The sequence below is a fragment of the Urocampus carinirostris genome, chromosome 15 (genome assembly GCF_059441175.1).
Source record: "Urocampus carinirostris isolate Australia breed hairy pipefish chromosome 15, RoL_Ucar_1.0, whole genome shotgun sequence".
Lineage (NCBI taxonomy): Eukaryota > Metazoa > Chordata > Actinopteri > Syngnathiformes > Syngnathidae > Urocampus > Urocampus carinirostris.
This window is the reverse complement of record NC_142363.1, coordinates 17,870,444-17,888,865: the sequence shown is the minus strand read 5'-3', so window position 1 is coordinate 17,888,865 and position 18,422 is coordinate 17,870,444. Positions and strand designations below refer to the sequence as shown.

Sequence of the window (18,422 nt, the reverse complement as noted above, 5' to 3'; positions counted from 1 at the left end):
AGATGAATTGCCAGTACCAGTTCCATGTTGTTGTTTTTTTACCCTTAAATCATCTTGTTGACAAAATTACAGTATAAAGTATAGATATAAGCACTCTGGTACACTGAAAGGACTGTTGTAAAGGGCTGTGTAAATAAATTACTGTACATTTTATTCTAACATTTTTATTATCATTTGCGGTCACCGTGGGTAAGGAGGTAAACCAAGTTATTTATTCTGCTTAATAATTTTGCTGCGATTTGGAATTGTATTACAGCATATGTTTCATCTGTTTTCAAGTTTTACTATATTTTTATGATGTTTTTCTAGGAAAATAACAAACTAAGAAGGAGCAAAAATGATTTTTTAGTGGAATAAAACATGTTTCACTACACTCTAACTGTTTTAGTCCTTTTTTTGTAAAATATCAAGATAATATTTAAATGATGATTCTTACTTTATTCTATTTATTTTATTATTTTCTGATGGAAATGTTAAACAGCTTCACTAAAAACAAAGTAAGTGATTAATATATGTACCTGTTCTGTCTCATGAGCAAATAATTGCTTTATAAAAAGAGAGAAAGAAAATGCTGCCACCTACCGGTATGGATGAATGTTACAGCAGGGCGATCAATGGCAGAAAGCCATGTTTTTTTAAAAATACTAATAAAATACTAATAAATTGGGCAATTTCGTGTGCCCCACTAGGGAAAATGTCAAGGCACACTAGTGTGCCCCGGCACACTTGTTGAAAACACTGATATAGACTGCTGCTCTTTCCCTTTAAAAACACCTGCTGATTTAAAAAAAAAAACAGATTTTTCAAATATAAACAAAAGAAAACATATCTTGATTTGAGACTATTTTAGTCTACAGCTGCTTTATTTCGAGACAAAACTAAGTCTTTGTGCATGATTTTTCTGTTAAAAAAGTTTGCCACTTGTAGATTTAAAAAAAAAAAAAAAATGTGGATGTTGTTGTTTTCATTAATATTCGGGGGTATTGTGTTCAGCACGTAAAAATTGATCACATGATAAAATCTACAGTTTTTTTAAAGTCTGAGGCGGCGTGCAGGGATGAGATGGAGTCACTGACAACGTGGTGTTCGAAAAACAACCTCCTATTTAACACCACAAAATCAAAGGAATTCATACTGGACTTCAGGAGGAAAAGAAGGAACCCAGCACCACTCATTATAAATGGAGTCCACTCTTTCAAATTCCTGGGTGTGCACATCTCCGACGACCTCTCCTGGTCTGCAAACACCAGAGCGGTGGTAGGGAGGGCCCAGCAGCGACTCCATTTCCTGAGAGTGCTCAGAAAAAATCATTTAGAACAGCCGCTGCTGGTGTCCTTCTACAGAGATAGATAGATAGATACTTTATTCATCTTGAAGGGAAATTCACATTTCCAGCAGCATCCCTGAGCTGAGAACAATACAATAATAAAGCAAAAAGAATACAATATACAAATACCCAGTGTGACGTGCAAATGCCCACTGTAGCGTGTTATATAGAATAACTAAATAGTGCTACACAGAATACATATTGCAATAAGATTCGGTAATATGCAATGTAGGTGGTGTGGTTTACTGTGGGCTTTTACTCTGCCGGGTAGAGTTAAAGAGCCTCATGGCATGAGGAAGAAAATATCTCTTCAGTCTGTCCGTAGTACAAGACAGTGACAGCAGTCTGTCGCTGAAACTGCTCTTCTGTCTGGAGATAATGCTGTGTAGTGGATGCGATGGATTGTCCATGATTGACCGCAGCTTTTCCAGTGCCCGTCTCTCAGCTACTGTTGTTAGGCTGTCCAGCTCTTTGTCCACAACAGAGCTCGCTTTCCTAGCCAGTTTATTGAGACGAGAGGCATCCTTCTTCTTGACGCTGCCTCCCCAACACGCTGTCGCATAGAAGAGGGCGCTCGCCCCTACTGTCTCATAGAATATTTTCAGGAGCTTTTTGCAGATTTTGAAGGAGGCCAGCCTTCTGAGGAAGTAAAGTCGGCTTTGCCCTTTCCTACATAGAGCTTCTGTGTTGGCAGTCCAGTCCAGTTTGTTGTCCAGCTGCACACCCAGGTATTTGTAGGTGAGAGCATTCTGGCATACTGCATTACGATGTGGTTTGCTGGGTGCACGGCAGCAAACAGGAAACCACTTCAGAGGGTCATCAAAACAGCCCAGAAAATCATCGGTTGCTCTCTGCCCAGTCTGGAGGACATTGCCTGCTCTCACTGCCTCAGCAGAGCAGAAAACATTATCTAGGACTCTTCTCCCCCCGGCCACCACCTCTTTGACCTGATGCCCTCCGGCAGACACTACAGGTAACACAAAACAAAAACAAACAGACACACATAGTTTCTTCCCCAGAGCCATCACCACCCTAAATACACGCTGCACAAGAAAACTGAAACTCCACAAATGCTTTTTAAGGAGGAATACCAATGCAAACACACTACCTCATACAGATGTAAAATTGTATTCATGCCTATGCTTACTTTGCACAAATTTGCCTATCTTGCACTACCGCACGTTGCACTAATACAATCCCAAAACTGTATGTAAACACCCAATGTAAATATCTTCTGCCTCTACATGCCCACACTTTCTTGTCCAAATATTGTGTAAATTATCTTTTAAATTTTTTTATCCTCACAGTAAAATGGTTAACTGGACGTTCAACTCATTTTGTAACAATGATAATAAAGGTATATTGTATTCTGTTCCATTCTAAAAGGTTGGCATGTGTGTACACAAAACAATAGAATCACGCTCCATTTTTTTCTGGACCACACTGAAAGATTAACACTCTTCTTGTGTTAGCTTTTAGCTAACACGCACCAGGTACTAGGTTCGGTAACTTAAATCAGCTGTAAAATACGCAAAAAAAACAGTAATACATCACCCACTTTTTTTCATCTCTTGGTAACCTATTCGGCTTCCTTAGCCATGAATTTTTTTTTTAAAAGATTCGGTCTTAGGTTTGAGTTTCTGGGCTTTTTTTTCTGCCAGTATACCCCGTGATTTAAATGTATTTTCTTCTTTTTTTAAGGGCCAATCAAACCTCAAGATAATAATGTAAATAAATAACTCAGTTTTCTGTTATAGGACTATCATTTAGGTCACTGAGGGGTTATTACAACAAATCTTCTGGAAATGTTTTTTCTTTTATTTTATTTTTTTTCATTTTAATAATAGTAACTACAATTATAATACCCAATATCCTTGTATTTTTTCAGTGATGTGACTTGGAGCTTTACATGTGTAAATTTGTATATTTCGTATACAGAAATCCCTTAGGTTGGGGGGTTAATGGGGACCAGGACCTTCCACAAAAAGTGAATATCCGCGACGTAGTGTCACACCTTTTTTTATTTTGGCGGCCTTCATTATAGCAGACGTGCTGTCTTACCAACTGAGAGCGAGAGAAACAGAGAGAGTGAGAGAGAGAACAAGAGAGAGAGAGAGAGAGAGAGAGAGAGAGAGGGAGAGAGAGAGAGGAGGGATAGAAGACCGTTTGTTTTTAAAGGTATACTGTACAGTATTTTAAAGGAGTCAATGTGTTTTTGGGGCGTGCGCTTCTATTAAAGCGACTTCCCGACTTACTGACTCAGGGAGAGAAAGAGAGGGAGAGAGGGAAAGAGAAAAAGAGAGAGAAAGAGGGCGAGAGAGAGAGAGAGAGAGAGAGAGAGAGCGCTGCATCGTTTAGGCGGCATGACAAAAGGAGCGGGATACAAACTCTTCTCAGTGAGATACAATAGAACGCAGAGCAGGTGCCCAGTCACAATACAGTATGTAAGACAGTATGATATGAATTTGCCAATCAGACATTGGAGATTTCAAGTCAAGAAGTGCTGGCCAATCAGCGTGAATCTTGTCTGTTCGAAACATTTCTCGGTGCTGCAAGAAGCATTTGTTGTGTTTTTCTTTTTTTAATTGAATGGCTAATCGGTGTGAATCTTGGCTGTCCGAAATGTTGCTCATTGGTGGGGAGGCGGACGTTTTTTAATTTTTTATTCAATCTTTTCTTCAATTAAAAATATTTTTCCACAAGAGTGAAACAGCAATAGATGAAGCGAGGGGTCTCTGTATAATTTAATTTGGCATCACAAGCTTAATTTTACCTGAATGGTCTGAAATAAGGCTGTTGCCCTCAAAATATTTAAAAATATGCAAAGTACTAGCTCTATTCTAAATCGGCCTTACATGTCTTGTGCAAATACACAGGGCAAGCGGCTAAACGAGAATCCCCTAATGCTCACATGAGTGGAAGAGAGGCTGGTGATCCTTATGCTGTCGGACAGTTTACCTATTATTTCAGTTTTTGCGGTAGTTAGTGTTTTATGATATCGTTTTTGTAACCGGGTCGGGGGTGTCCATAACAATGCAAATATAACAATTACATTCTGAGCATTTTATAATATACTGACTTCTTTTTGTTGAAATATTCATTACTAACAATGTCATAAGTCTTGATGCAACCATCATATGAATGTGTGTTTTGCATGCAATTAAAATCTAAAACAGGTTAGCGGCAACCCTAACACAAGGGGAAGGTTAAGAAAAAACCCTTAGTGAATGTAAAAACACTGCATAAAGGTTAACAGATTCCTGTCCTGACTTGAATGAAATAATTTCATTTAATTTTTTGAATTACAAAATGGATGAACACAAATCAAATCCCAGATGCACACACTCTTGCAATATTAGCACAAGGACTTGATTACAGCTACTTCACTCTCCTCATCAAGACCTGAGTGGGCCCCAGACTGGAATGAGAGGGCCAAACTCTCAATACACAGATCAGACAAACAAAAGGTAGAGAATGGTAGGCCTCCTAAGGACAACCGCACAGCTCACTAACGCATTCTTGATAAAATTTTGTAACTCAACTGTAACTTTTTAAAAGCAGATCAATAATTCTAATATATTTTGTTAGACTGTTCCTCCGTCGCTTTAAAAGTGCCATACTATCCTTAAATCGCCAACAACACAGCGCTAATAACAAACAGGAAGGGTGTGCATGTTTATATCTCCTGACAAAATAAAACTGGATACAGTTATAGTGGAACTGTCTCAAGCACTGAGTACGAAAACGCGTAATTTCTCCCTATAGATATTTTGATATTCTCCCTGCCAATTAAAACTACATCCAAGCCGTATTTGCAACTATTCAATTAAATACAGAAATCAGTTGGTCAGTTTATATGCGCATATTTGGTTGTGTGTCACCAGCAGCAAATAGTAAGCAGCGCAAGGGGATAGAGGATGGTTGGCTTGTAGAGGAAAAACAAAATCAATGGGGCAAAGATGAACTCATGAGTGTGCTGAATTTTGGTCTTTTTATTTATAAATTACTTTTATAATACACCAGGCCTGGAGAAACAGGAAAACAGAAAGCTGTGTTCGTTTAAATGCTATATCAAGATTCAAAAGCCAAGAAAAGTCAACGGTATTCCACTTCCATAGGTTGGTGTACACGTTTTCTTCTTTTTTTTGTATGTGCCTACTTTTAAGCAGTTTTAGGGCGTTGGCTTCAATGTGAGTATATACGGTAATCTGTATTTAGTAGGGCTGCCACTAATGATTATTTCAATAATCAAAGAATAGGTTGATTCTTTTTTCAATTAATCCACAAATCATATTAAATCATTTTTAATATCCTCCTCTAACTAAATATGAAAGGATTGTACATGTTAAAAATAGTGCACAAAACAACAGAATATTCTATAATATAAAAAATACATATGTTTGTCAGATAATCTAACAATAAAAAAAACATATGCTATACACCTGCAATCGGAAAATGATGCAAGTACTTTGTCGGATGTCATCCTATTGTTCATTGAAAGTCTTAAGATAGCACTTTGACTTGCATTTTGCTGTCTGAAAAATGCTAAATCCATTTGGAATTGTATCTAAATGACCTCTGGCATCAAAATGAGGTCTCGGAGAGCTTTCTGCCTGACCAAAGTGCTACTACAAGTACGTTGCTGGATCAAAAGGAAATTCAATGCACTCTCTTATTCAATCTAAATAAATGCATAAATCGGACAACAAATCGATGGTGAAATTTGTTGCAAATGCTTTCAATAATCAATATTAATCGACTTTATCGATTTGTTGTTGCAGCACTAGTAAAAGGATAGAGTACCGCGTTACCTTTGAGTGTCAGTAAGACAAGAAAGTTTGATCACACTACCCTGATTTTAGCTAACCTGCATTGTCTCTCTGTTAGCTTAAGATGTGATTTTAAGGTTCTGTTGGTAGTATACAGAATCATGCATGGACTTCCTCTCTCATATCTTTCAGATTTAATTTCGCACTATGTTCCGGTCCGAAGCCTTCGCTCTGAAAATGCTGGTCTACTAGTGATCCCAAGAGCCAAGAAGAGACCGGCAGGTTCGAGAGCGTTCTCCATTCGGGCCCCGGTGCTGTGGAACGCTCTTCCCCCTGAGATTCAAACTGCAACCTCAGTGGAACTGTTTAAATCTAGGCTTAAAACACACTTATATTCTACAGCATATGAATAACCTTATTTTATGTTGACAATATCTGTGTATTACTTGTTATTGCAACATCCATTGAAGCCTGGTCATCCTGGAAGGGGATTCCCTCATGTTCAGTCCCTTCTCAAGGTTTCTTCATTTTCCTCATTGTAAAGTAGGTAACTTTTAGTTGTGTATTTCTCAGACTCCTATGCTATGAAATCAACTTGTTTAACCTGTTTTTCTATTCTCAATATGCAAGTAATCATCACAGACACACACATAGTCATGTTTTAAAGATCCATATTTTCAGTCTAATTCCATTGTTTTTAATACGTTTTTAATGTTTATTTATTGTATGTAATGAAATATGTATGCGCGACTCCATCCATTCACTGCACATGTCAGTTCGGCCTGGGCGACCAAGCAAGATGGTGGCCGGGTCGGGCTCACTACATTTGCGCAGTAGTTTTCAACTTAATAAATGTCTCGGCCTGAATATTTTTGCCAGCAATGGAGTTATATTAATCTATAACTCCGTCACTCATGTTGAAGTTTTTGAGTTTTTCCTTGCCCGAATGTAGGTTTTAGATCAGGGAATAGTCTGTGGTTTGCAATAGTCTGTGGTCTGTGTAGCCCTTCGAGACCCCTTGAGACTCATGTTTATACAAATAAACATGACCTGACTAAGGCATAACTCAATGACTTCTTCAATGGAGTAACCAGTAACGCTAACAAATAACTCTTTCTTTCCAGTAACGCGCTCAGCACTGCAGCCATGGCAGGTCCCCACCATTATCCCGTCCTCAACCCTAAACACGCAGTTTTAATTTCAAAGCTCTGATTAGCTGATGATTGCATGACAGCCGCCGACGAGGTTCCCTTTTCGCCCGGCTCCCAGACTGCAACTCAATCATGCCCAATTAGCGGGTCCCCAAACACTCTCTCTTATTAGAGGACTCATAATCGACTCATTGTGTCCTGATTTGGCAAATAAATCACTCTGGAGGCGGCTGACTCCCCCACTTCTCCTTCTCTCACCCCTTCTCACCCTTCTGCCTTTCCCTGCCCTCTCGTCTTTTTTCCTTGTCCGAGGGTTCGGTGACAACGTTTTCAGGCGTGTTATTCATTGGAGCTGACAGTCTGAGCTACGTCGGACTACCCCTTTCCTTTCCTTTTTTTATTCCGCCTCCTTTTTCCCCCCTGAAGAATGAAGAATAATTTAGTGGCTAAAGCAAGGCAAGGCAGGCGGCATGTGGGTGTCCTTGTCCTACAAGGTTAAGAATGTATTCCATTTGAGCAAGAAAGAGGAGAATTTAAATAAATGACGGCCAGATATTTATTGTGTTTGTAGATGAGGCCGAGTCATTGTTAGGCCTGAGTGAGCTGACCGACTATTTTACTGCCCAATTCAATGTCACTCATGGATTGCATTTCGATTTGACATTTATTTATCCCCCCTTTCAATGCGTGCATTATGTTCATTGAATGGGATGAAAAAAGAATATGAAGTTATCAAAATAACGTGTGTTGAAAAAATATGGTGATGCTGTGGTTCACAATGCTGATTGCAGGGTTCCCACAGATCCTTAGAAGTCTTATAAGGCATTGAATTTATTATTCCAAAAATAAGCACATAATTGGCAGAAAAATGTCATAAAAATGTGAACACATTAATAACATGTATATTTGTTTGAACAAAAAAATAATTAAGTCGTGTTTATTTGTATAGCCCTCAATCACAAGGAGTCTCGGAGGGCTGCAAAGATCACAGATTATTGCAAACCACAGACTATTATTACACCATCCCCTGATCCAAAACTTACATGAGGGCAAGGAAAAACTCGGGCCTGCAAGGGCAGATTAATGTCTTAGGTGTACCCACAATACACATAGCAACTTCGGACAGAGACGTTTACTTTGGACCATGCAAAAGTGTTTTTTTAACGAGATGTTGCAGTTTTTGCCATGGCTTAAAGCTTTGCCAGGTCATTTGTACAAGGCACGATGTATTATATGCAATAAATTTGTGTGTTCTATTTTTCTGTCGGTTTCAATTGTTTTGTTTTCTTGTCAACTTGATTTCAAAAGGAGTTAAATTAAGTCTTGAGAAGTCTTGAATGTAACTTGCCTTAAGCTGTAGGAAGCCTGTATTATGCAACTGGCATCATTCTCACTATAGGCACTCACATTTTTATGTAGATCCCCCATTATTCAAGTTTCTGACATTTGTATGTCATAGTTTGGGAACCCCTAATAATTTTCAAGATTTTCCTTTATGAATCATTATTTGTTCAGATGGGCAATTTCAATAAAATATTTCGTGTGTCAGACAACAACAGTGATATTCATAAAGTGAAACAAAGTTGATGGGATATACATAAGGGTACAATATTTACTTAAGGGACAGTGTGTAATAATTTGTGCATTTAGTGGTGGAAAGAAACTTTCATTCATTGAAAAAAGAAGCATTAATTTGAATATGAGGCAAAAATACATGATCATAGAAATGTAATTTTTTATAAAAGAAAAAAAAAATCATAGGTTGAAATATTTGTACCGTAAATTCCGGACTACAAGCCGCTACTTTTTCCCAAACTTTCAACCCTGCGGCTTATTCAGTGATGCGGCCAATTTATGTAATTTTTCTAACGGCCACCAGCGGCGCTCGAGTACAAAAGGTAAGATTTAGACCGGTGGAATACAGGACTGTCTCAGAAAATTAGAATATTGTGATAAAGTTCTTTATTTTATGTAATGCAATTAAAAAAACAAAAATGTCATACATTCTGGATTCATTACACATCAACTGAACTATTTCAAGCCTTTTATTATTTGAATATTGCTGATTTTGGCTTACAGCTGAAAAAAACTCAAAAATCCTATCTCAAAATATTAGAATATCATGAAAAAGTATACAAGTAGGCTATTCAACTAATCACCTGAATCATCTAATTAACTCGAAACACCTTGCGAGGGTTTCCTGAGCCTTAAAAACACTCAGTTTGGTTCAGTAAACTAAATCACAAGTATGGGGAAGACTGCTGATCTGACTGCTGTCCAATTTTCTGAGACAGTCCTGTATATGCGCCGAGGAAGACTGCAACTTCTTGGCTTGTGCATAAATTTAATTAGCGTAAACATACCCTCATCATGCAAAATGCAAATAGAAAGGCACATGACGCAGCTTTCAAGCTCATAGCAATCGAGCAGTCCGATAAAGAAGGAAACAGAGCTACTGCACGTAATCAGGAGTGGATGAGAGTTCCAGCAACAGTGACAGCGCGAGTGAGGCTGCGGGAGCGTGGGACGACGTCTATCGGACAAAGTTTCTTCCCGACACTGAGGAAGACGACTTTGATGGCATCAGTTCTAAGGAGGAAGATGAGGACGGTTTACCGTGATTTTTACAAGTACGGTATGTTTTTTTAACAGACCGTTTACTGTGATGCGAGCGTGTTGCTAGCGTGTTGCTAGCGTGTTGCTACCATTAACTGCCCTGTCACAGGCACCGTTTGGGATGAAAGTTATATAATTATTATTAAAGCTTTGAAAACTCTCTCGGTGTACCGTCTTTCTTTGTAAATATGTGTAACCATGTATAAAATGTATTTGCAACTGTATATTTTTGTAATGTATTTATTTGTATTTATTTCACACAGTTATTCTGATATGTTTTGCACGGGCGAATGAAAAAGAAGGGGCGGAACAAACGCGGGTGACGGAAACTGGGGTAAAGGTGAGACCTGTTTGTGGACGCGGCGGACAATAGTGGATATATATTTTTCCCACCCTTAACTTTGGAAATATACACGTTTTTCCTTGGATTACTTTCAACGGGACCCTGACTGTGCGGGTCTTCATCAAACCTTAAGTACCGGTATCATTTTCCATTCATTTTGCCGGCTGTGATTTTTGGACTGTGCACTTTAATGAAGGACATGCTCTGTCCACTCCACGCATCGGCCCGGTATTGCAGTACCTCCGGGAACGGTGCATTCGCAATGATCGCAGCAAGGCTTTAGGGCTAGGACCTTAGCTTGGCCTTTTGGCTGAGAGTAAGTGTCCCGGCTCCTAGGCTTTGTAGCGTATTATGAACTGACCGATAACGGATAATGGATAATGAATAACGAAGATAGATCAATAATCCTTAAAAAAACCCCACATAGAAGCAACGCTTTATTGCTAGGACCTAAACTTGGCCTTTTGTGTGGCGTTAGTGCTAGGACCTTAGCTTGGCCTTGGTGACCTTGTGCCTTTTGTGTACTTTCTATGAAGTCACTATCTTTGATTTTTGCATTTCGGAGATGGAATATGAGCTTGCTCTGTCCACTCCACGCATCGGCCTGGTATTGCAGTACCTCCGGGAACGGTGCATTCGCAATGATCGTAGCAAGGCTTTAGGGCTAGGACCTTAGCTTGGCCTTTTGGCTGAGAGTAAGTGTCCCGGCTCCTAGGCTTTGTAGCGTATTATGAACTGACCGATAACGGATAATGGATAATGAATAACGAAGAAAGATCAATAACCCTTAAAAAACCCAAAACCCCCACATTTAGTTTTAATCGCGGGACTTAAAGTCAGGTTTGGGTTAATTTTTTGTTTGTGTTACATTTCCTAATGTGGGCGCATGCGGTTTATATACAGGTGCTGCTTGTGTAAGTACAAAATCGGTTTTCCTCTTAAAATGTGGTGGGTGCGGCTTATAATCAGGTCTGCTCTATAGTACGGAATTTACGGTATTTTGTTTACAAAGTGGAATCCCTACCATGACGTTGCAGCCATGTTTGTCTGGCTTTTTGCTGCTGTGTTCTTGACACTGGCTTTCGTTCGCATTAGACAATACAGTGCGATCTATTGGCAAAATATAATACACTGGTGCTTTAAAGGGACAGTGTTTAATATTTAGTGCCTCATAGTGATGCCAAAAACTTTCATTCTGTAAAAAAAAAAACAATTGATTTGAAAACTATCATACCAATGGTAATTCTTATTAAAAAAAAAGCATAGGTCGAGAATACGGTATCTCTTTTACACAGTTAGGTCGCCGCCATGTTTGCCTGGCACCCTGTCGCTAAGCTGTGCTATGTGGCACTGGCCCACGCTCGCACCAGACAACAAAGTGGTAAATATTACACGCTGGGGCTTTAAACAAGAGTAGGCAGTTGCATCAATTTGGGCACCCCAACAGAAAAATGTCAGTAATATTTCGCAGATCCTCTTTTTACAGAAATAACAGCTTCCAAATACCTTCTATAGCAGGGGTCCTTCCAATGTAGGCCTAGATTCTGGTTGAGGGTATTTTTGATTATTCTTCCTAACAAAACCACTCCAGAATGCCTAAGTAGAAATTTGAGCTATGGTTCGGGTCGTTGTCTTTTTGAAGTTTTCAGACCTGGTGAAACGTCAACTTAGTAATAGGTTGTTTGTATCTGCTAATACTGACAGGAACCTTCAACTTGAACAAGATTGCCAGTATCTGCACTGGCCACACAGCCTCTACGCATGATCGAACCACCTAATTTTACTGTGTAGTTTTTGTTTTGAATGCTCATTTTTATGTCTCAACAACTCGATTTTGATTTCATCAGTCTGTTTGAGGCATGTTAAATCACATTTGGACAAACCAGCTTCATTTTGGAATAAGATGCTGTGAACTCGGATAATACTTCTTCACTCCTTATATGATTCAAATATTGCGGCAAGGTTTCAAAACAGGGCGTCATGGCGGCTGAGTGGTCAACGCGTCCGCGGCACAATTCTGAGGTCATGGGATCAAATTGTTCCTGCGTGGAGTTTGCATGTTCTCCCAGTGCTTGTGTGGGTTTCCACCCACATCCCAAAAACATGCATGTCAGGTTAATTGGCCATTCCTAATTGTCCCAAGGTGTGAATGATCGAGTGAGTTGTATGTCTCTGTGTGCCCTGTGACTGGCTGGCAACCAGTTCAGGGTGTCCCCTGCCCGAAGACTGCTGGGATGGGCTCCAGGACCACCGTGAACCTACTGAGGATAAGCGGTGCAGATAATGGATGGGTGAATGGGTTTCAAAACAAGAGTGTCAGACCATCTCTGGTTTCTTAAACGTAAGGTCCCAGAAGTGGTCTTATAGATTTAGGCCAGGTGAACGTGGAGGGTAGTCATTGGTATTGGTTCCTTCATTCTCCAGGAACTGTTTGCATACGCTAGCCACATAAAGTCGGGCATCGTTGTGGACCAGGAGGAACCCAGATCGCTGCACTAATTGGCACAAAAATTCAATCCCAATAACTAATAGTAGTTATGGTGCCATTATTTAACCTGTACAAGTCTGTGCATACTTCCAGGGATACGCCTACCCAGACCATCACTGAGCCACCACCAAACTGGTCATGCTGAATGATGTTTTTAGGCAGCATAACCTGCACAGAAACTCCTGACCCTATCATTTCTGCCGTATGTGCTCAGGTTGAACTTATTCTGGCCGTCTATAGTGAATGCCAATCAAGCTTTACAGTGATGGTCAGTGAGCACGGGATCCAATACGGGACGTCAGGCCCTCGGGCCGCCATCATGGAGCCTTTTTCTGATTGATTGGTTAGAAACATTTACACCAGTGGCCTGATTGAGGTCGTTTCTTAAGGTTCTGGCAGTGATCATGCTGTTCCTTGCTGCACAAAGGAGCATATACCAATCCTGCTGAGGGTTTAAGTACCTATGGTTTCTCCTGAACAGCAATTCCATACATTGCCTAGTTGGTCCTCAGATTGCCCAGGAGCTCTGCGAGGCCTTGGTTTAAATCTGAGTGGAGATCTTATTAGGAGCAGGCATAAACATTGTCAGTTATGCATAGAAGCACCTGGGCGTTGCACAAATGACAGAGAATCATTTTTAGTTATTCACCGACCTTTTGATAAAATGAACCAGTCTGGAGCATTTTTCCTTTGTCTTTGATTTTCCCTCTCAATAGCTCATTTATTTTCATGTCTACCAAACTATGTGGCATCATTTTGTAACTAATATACAATCTTCATCAAGAAATATATTCGAGTACTACTGTCATTTTTTCTCTTTAAATTTTGGGGTGTCTTTGATATCCACTCCCTATAGCGTTATCTTCATTTCTATGAAATTATGTGGTGTCAGTATGTTACTTATCCATCTCCTAAATAATATCAATAAATATATAATAGAATACCCATAACTTATTCCCACATACCACTTTGTTTCACCCATTATCTGAAACAACACCCCACCACGGTTTAGTTATTACCTGTTTTCGATATGTTACTCTCTTAAATCGAAGCAGTTGCTACTTTACAGTATGCGCTTACACTGAAGTCTGGCCAGCTGGTCTTTGACATCTGATGGGCCACTAGGTGGTAAACCACTGCGAGACCTCTATGTCAGAGTTGCAGGAGCCTAGCAACTTTTTTCCCTAAGCAAAGTTTACAGCGAGCCCTCAGCAGATGGAGCGTCAGTCTTTTTTCTTTCATGTAAAACATTTAGAAAATATAGGCTGAGAGAGACAGAAAAAGTGCCAGAGTGGAGACCGGGCTCAGCCCCAGCCCACCACAGATGCCAGGAGCAGGCCAGTATTTTGTGGAGCCCTCCTGCGGTGCAGGTCCAGTTGGAACAGGTGCAGTCTCGTCTCCCTCGGTCCCTTTGTCAGCACCTCAGTGGTAAGGTCCGTGCTCTCTTCCTGTCCCGGCTTCTTCTCATTCACACACTTGAGAGGTGTTGTGGGACTACTTCCAGCCCCTCCTTGAAGCCAACCGTGGTTCTCTCCATGAATTCTCGTCTCTACGCGCCAAACTCAGCTACCCCCTCTTGTGTGGTGTTCTATTTTTCCGTTCCCAGGAAAAGAAATTCAAGCAGAAGTGAGAGTTGCTGACCTTCGCAGGTCAAACCATTCCGTTACCCTCCTCATCCTCACCGAGATACAAGGTCCACGCCGTATACCACGCGAGTGCCGCCGCATGATGGAAAGGGTTTACGACAGCCGCGGAGGCCCGGCCGACCACCTTGACCTCCCCGTGCTCGGAGGACCTTGGCAAGCCCCGTCCCGTTGGCCCCGGGAACCTTGCCCCTCCAACCATTTTCTAGCACCTCTGAGTTATTATCATAATTTCCAGGAGAGTCATTGCGGTGCTTCCACAAGCAGAGAGGCATCTGTGTTTTACAGAATGTTTGGTGTTTTATTGCCTTTATGTCACTCCTAGGCCAGCGCAAAGGGGCCCTCCAATGATAAGAAAAGCAGCCATGTGAAAAATGAAGGCCCAGGCATACAGGACAGAGAGGTGAAAAGGGAAAATAATAAAATACAAGACAAATGTGGGGCTGGACTGTATTTCACGGGAAAACCTTTGTCTCTCCTACCTGTCTCGGCTAAAAAACATTAAATGGAAGGGGTGGCTGTATTTATTAATTCAGCTGATTACGTTATTACAAAAGAGGTGTGCCCTCCCTTGCTATGGTTGGAAGTGACCAATGTATCAACCACGACACAAACATAATAAAGAAAATTCTGTATATAGCCCCAAGCAATGAAAGTTTTGTTTCAAAATTGTGTTGTCAAAGTTAAAGCTTTAAACAGGGATTTCAAATACGCAGCCAGGGCGGTTTACGGCCCACAGGACGATATTGACAACGCTATTCATACTAATCCAAAGCGAAGCCACCAGAGAGTAGTTATTTTTAAGCAGAGATGTTGTGAATCATGACAACAATTTCAAGCATTTACAAGCACTTCACCCAAACTTTAAGCACTTTCCAATCTTTGAAAATATGGCTTTCAAAATTCAAGCATTGAAACAGAATAATAACCATATTCCTCTACTTTTAAATGTAGTTTAATTTTTACTCAGCTGCAGTCCTGATTTTTTTGATAATTCCCAATATATTTGTATCCTAAAGCTTATTTTTTGTAGAAATACAGCCCAACCTTACCTAGAGCTCTGACGACCCTTAAGAAAATGGAGTTTGAGACCACTGCTTTAAAGCTTTAACTTTCTGAGTTAAATCAGGTTTAAAACTGCATAATTCTACAATTAAATACGTTTTAAAAGACAGTGTGTATCATTCAGCAACCCTTAAAATAAACTTGCTTCATTAAAAAGAAAAAATAGCAAAAATAATATATTAACCAGAAAAACATGCGTTCTTTAAATTATTTAGGCAGAAACATTTGTATTTATTTGACATAACCTTAACCTCACTGGGAGCTGACTTGATTTTCCTGTTTGGTTACTTTAAATCACTGTAGTTTGTATTCTATATTGTGCCTTTTAGCACGTATTTTGGGTTGCACGGCACAGCACAGCTACATCGAGAAGTCAAATAATACATACTGTCCCTTTTAAAGCTTTCTCACAGTTGAATTTATAACTCAGAATTAATTTAACTCAAGAGTTAAAGCTTGAATTTTGGACCGGGGAAAAAAACAAAAAAACAAACATTGCTAGGTATCCATAATCATACAATACTTACTCACATGACTATAAACGCGATACCGCATACACGTTATAAGGATTGTTTGCAGGAGTGCCTCAAATGTAAAACATCGAAAACAAAAGTTGAATTCTCGCAGGAAATTTTCCCCAAAACACATCACCTTCATAATCCAAAACGAGCTTCCCTGTATTCATTTGACGATACATGCAAAGTCTTGACATCCTAAATCCTGGCATTCTTATGCTGCCTAATCACGGCTTCATGACAGACTGCTGCTTTGGCCGGTTCCGACGGCTTGAGTGATGTCGTGCTGACCAGGTCATGGCAGGGGAACCCGCGACGAGCACGTGGCCCCTGATGGGATAAAACTGGTCCTAATTTTACACAAGCTTTAGCGTGTCTGTCCTCACCACTTACTTTGTAACAGAACGGCCCCCAACAATCACTAAATCTCCCCATTTTCTTTAATTACAGAACAGCATATTGCTTTTGGCCCATGTGGAAGCCAGATATTGAGGAGATAGGATATATAAACTTCTGTCAACACCGCAGCATATTGAATAAAGCTCAAAGTGCATTAACTCTATTTTAGGTTTTCAATTAGCACTCAATCTCAAATATGTGAAAAAAACCTACAAGGAAGTAAAAGCAATATGAGGCTTGGCTAGTGTGTGTGTGTGTGGGGGGGGGGGGGGGGATAGGTGGGATGGGGGCTGTATTTTTATGGAACACACAAAAAAGGGTAATGTTTGCTTGTGACACATTGAATAAGAAATTAAAGATAAAACCTTACTTTTCAATCAGACGAAAGTTAAATCTCGATTAAGGAGTCATTTTTAAAGAGGTTTCTGCTTTAAAATGATTTAGATTGCTTTGGTGCTAATTTTGAGGTACTGGTAGTTGGTATGTTGGATTAAAACCAAAGTCTGCAACCTCCTTGAGCAATTGGTTATTACATTGAAAAATATTGACACAAGTGTTTTATATTCTAACTGAGTGTGTCTGATCTGACATAATTTCTCATGGTTACAATGCTCCTTTTTGAAAAACAAATAAAACAAAATGCTTTACCTGCGTGGGTGCAAGTGTGTGCATGTATCTCATCAGTATAAATCTTAATAGAACTATAGCCATTCTTGAGTGTTTGACTCCTAGCTGACTCCTGTAGTCAGGAAACTAGCAGAAGTAAAAGGCAGATTTAGATGTAAATAGTAAAAGTGTGTGTAGGGCAGGGGTGTCCAAACATTTGAGAATACAGGCCAGATTTTGTAAGCCGTGAGGGGCAAGTATTCAGTGTGGCATTCTTTGAACAGTCCTTTAATAAATTCAACCTGGGTGAAAGGTTTGCCATTGCTGACGATCGACGTAGCGACACCGTAGCTCGCCTTTGGAGCATTTTCATTTGTCTCGAAGGGTCCCATGAAAAAGCGCTGCTGTGCCATTTAAACAGCTCCCAGTTGCTTCAACTTTTCACAGCATTCGTTTCCAGTTAGCTTTTGGTAGCCAGCATCGTATGGCAGTGTCTTTGGATAATATATTATTTGAAAACAGCCACAGTCTCTTAGAAAATTAGGCAGACACAAAGTGGTTTCGGATTCTGGTGAAAAAATACTCCAATTTTCTTCTTGTCCTGTAAGCTGCGTCCCTCATATTCAACATTCCTATTTTTATTTACAGTCGCCATCGGGCGGCAGTAGCTCAGGAGGTAGAGCGCTCGTCTTGGGACCAAGGGATCCCAGTTCGAATCCCGACTCGTCCGTGTTACATGTCGAAGTGTCCTTGGGTAAGACACTGAACCCCTAATACCCCCAATAAGCAGGTTAGCGCCTTACATGGCAGCAAGGCCGCTATTGGGAAATGTGGAGCACATTGTAAAGCGCTTTGGGAAGTCATTGACTTGAAAAGCGCTATATAAATGCAGATCATTTCATTTCATTTCATGTCAAAAATGGGGTGCGCTAAAGTTCTCACAGAAAGTCATGGGCAAGGTGGACAAAGGGCTACTGCCATTATCTGGTAAAATGGTGTTGTTGTTTTTTTGGTAGAAATGTATTTTATACTGCGGCCAACATTACTGGCAGGCCATATATTATTAATTTCAACCGGCCCCCAGGGCTATGATATGTATTTATTTATTTTGTTTTAGTTTAAGCAGATCCTCAGGCTTAAATGAGAGATACAAATCACAAACATCTGGCAGATAAACAGTGATGTGTATACTTGATTTACTAACTCATTCCAGTAATAATAAAAATAATTCTCTAAACGTATATGTGCAGTCTGTCTTCTACTGTGATGATCATCTTGGCCTCAGCTGACTTCCCCAACAAGGGATACTGTGTTCATCTGAAAAGCCTCGACCATAACTGCCATCTCCCCCGCAAGAAATATTGTTGTTTTGATGTGATTGAATTCACTGCACCCAGACAAGAGGAGGTCATTCCTGCCGCAGCATCGCAATACACTGTAGATAATAAGCAACATGGGGAGAATAAAGGAGAGCATTGGGAAGAGGCAGTAGAGAGGTCA

The 18,422-nt window shown here is 40.2% G+C and overlaps 1 pseudogene; it reads left to right on the top strand.

The window, feature by feature from the left end:
* Positions 1-10,730: 10,730 nt before the first annotated feature.
* Positions 10,731-10,847, top strand: LOC148351748 (U2 spliceosomal RNA; annotated as a pseudogene).
* The last annotated feature ends 7,575 nt before the right edge of the window (positions 10,848-18,422 follow it).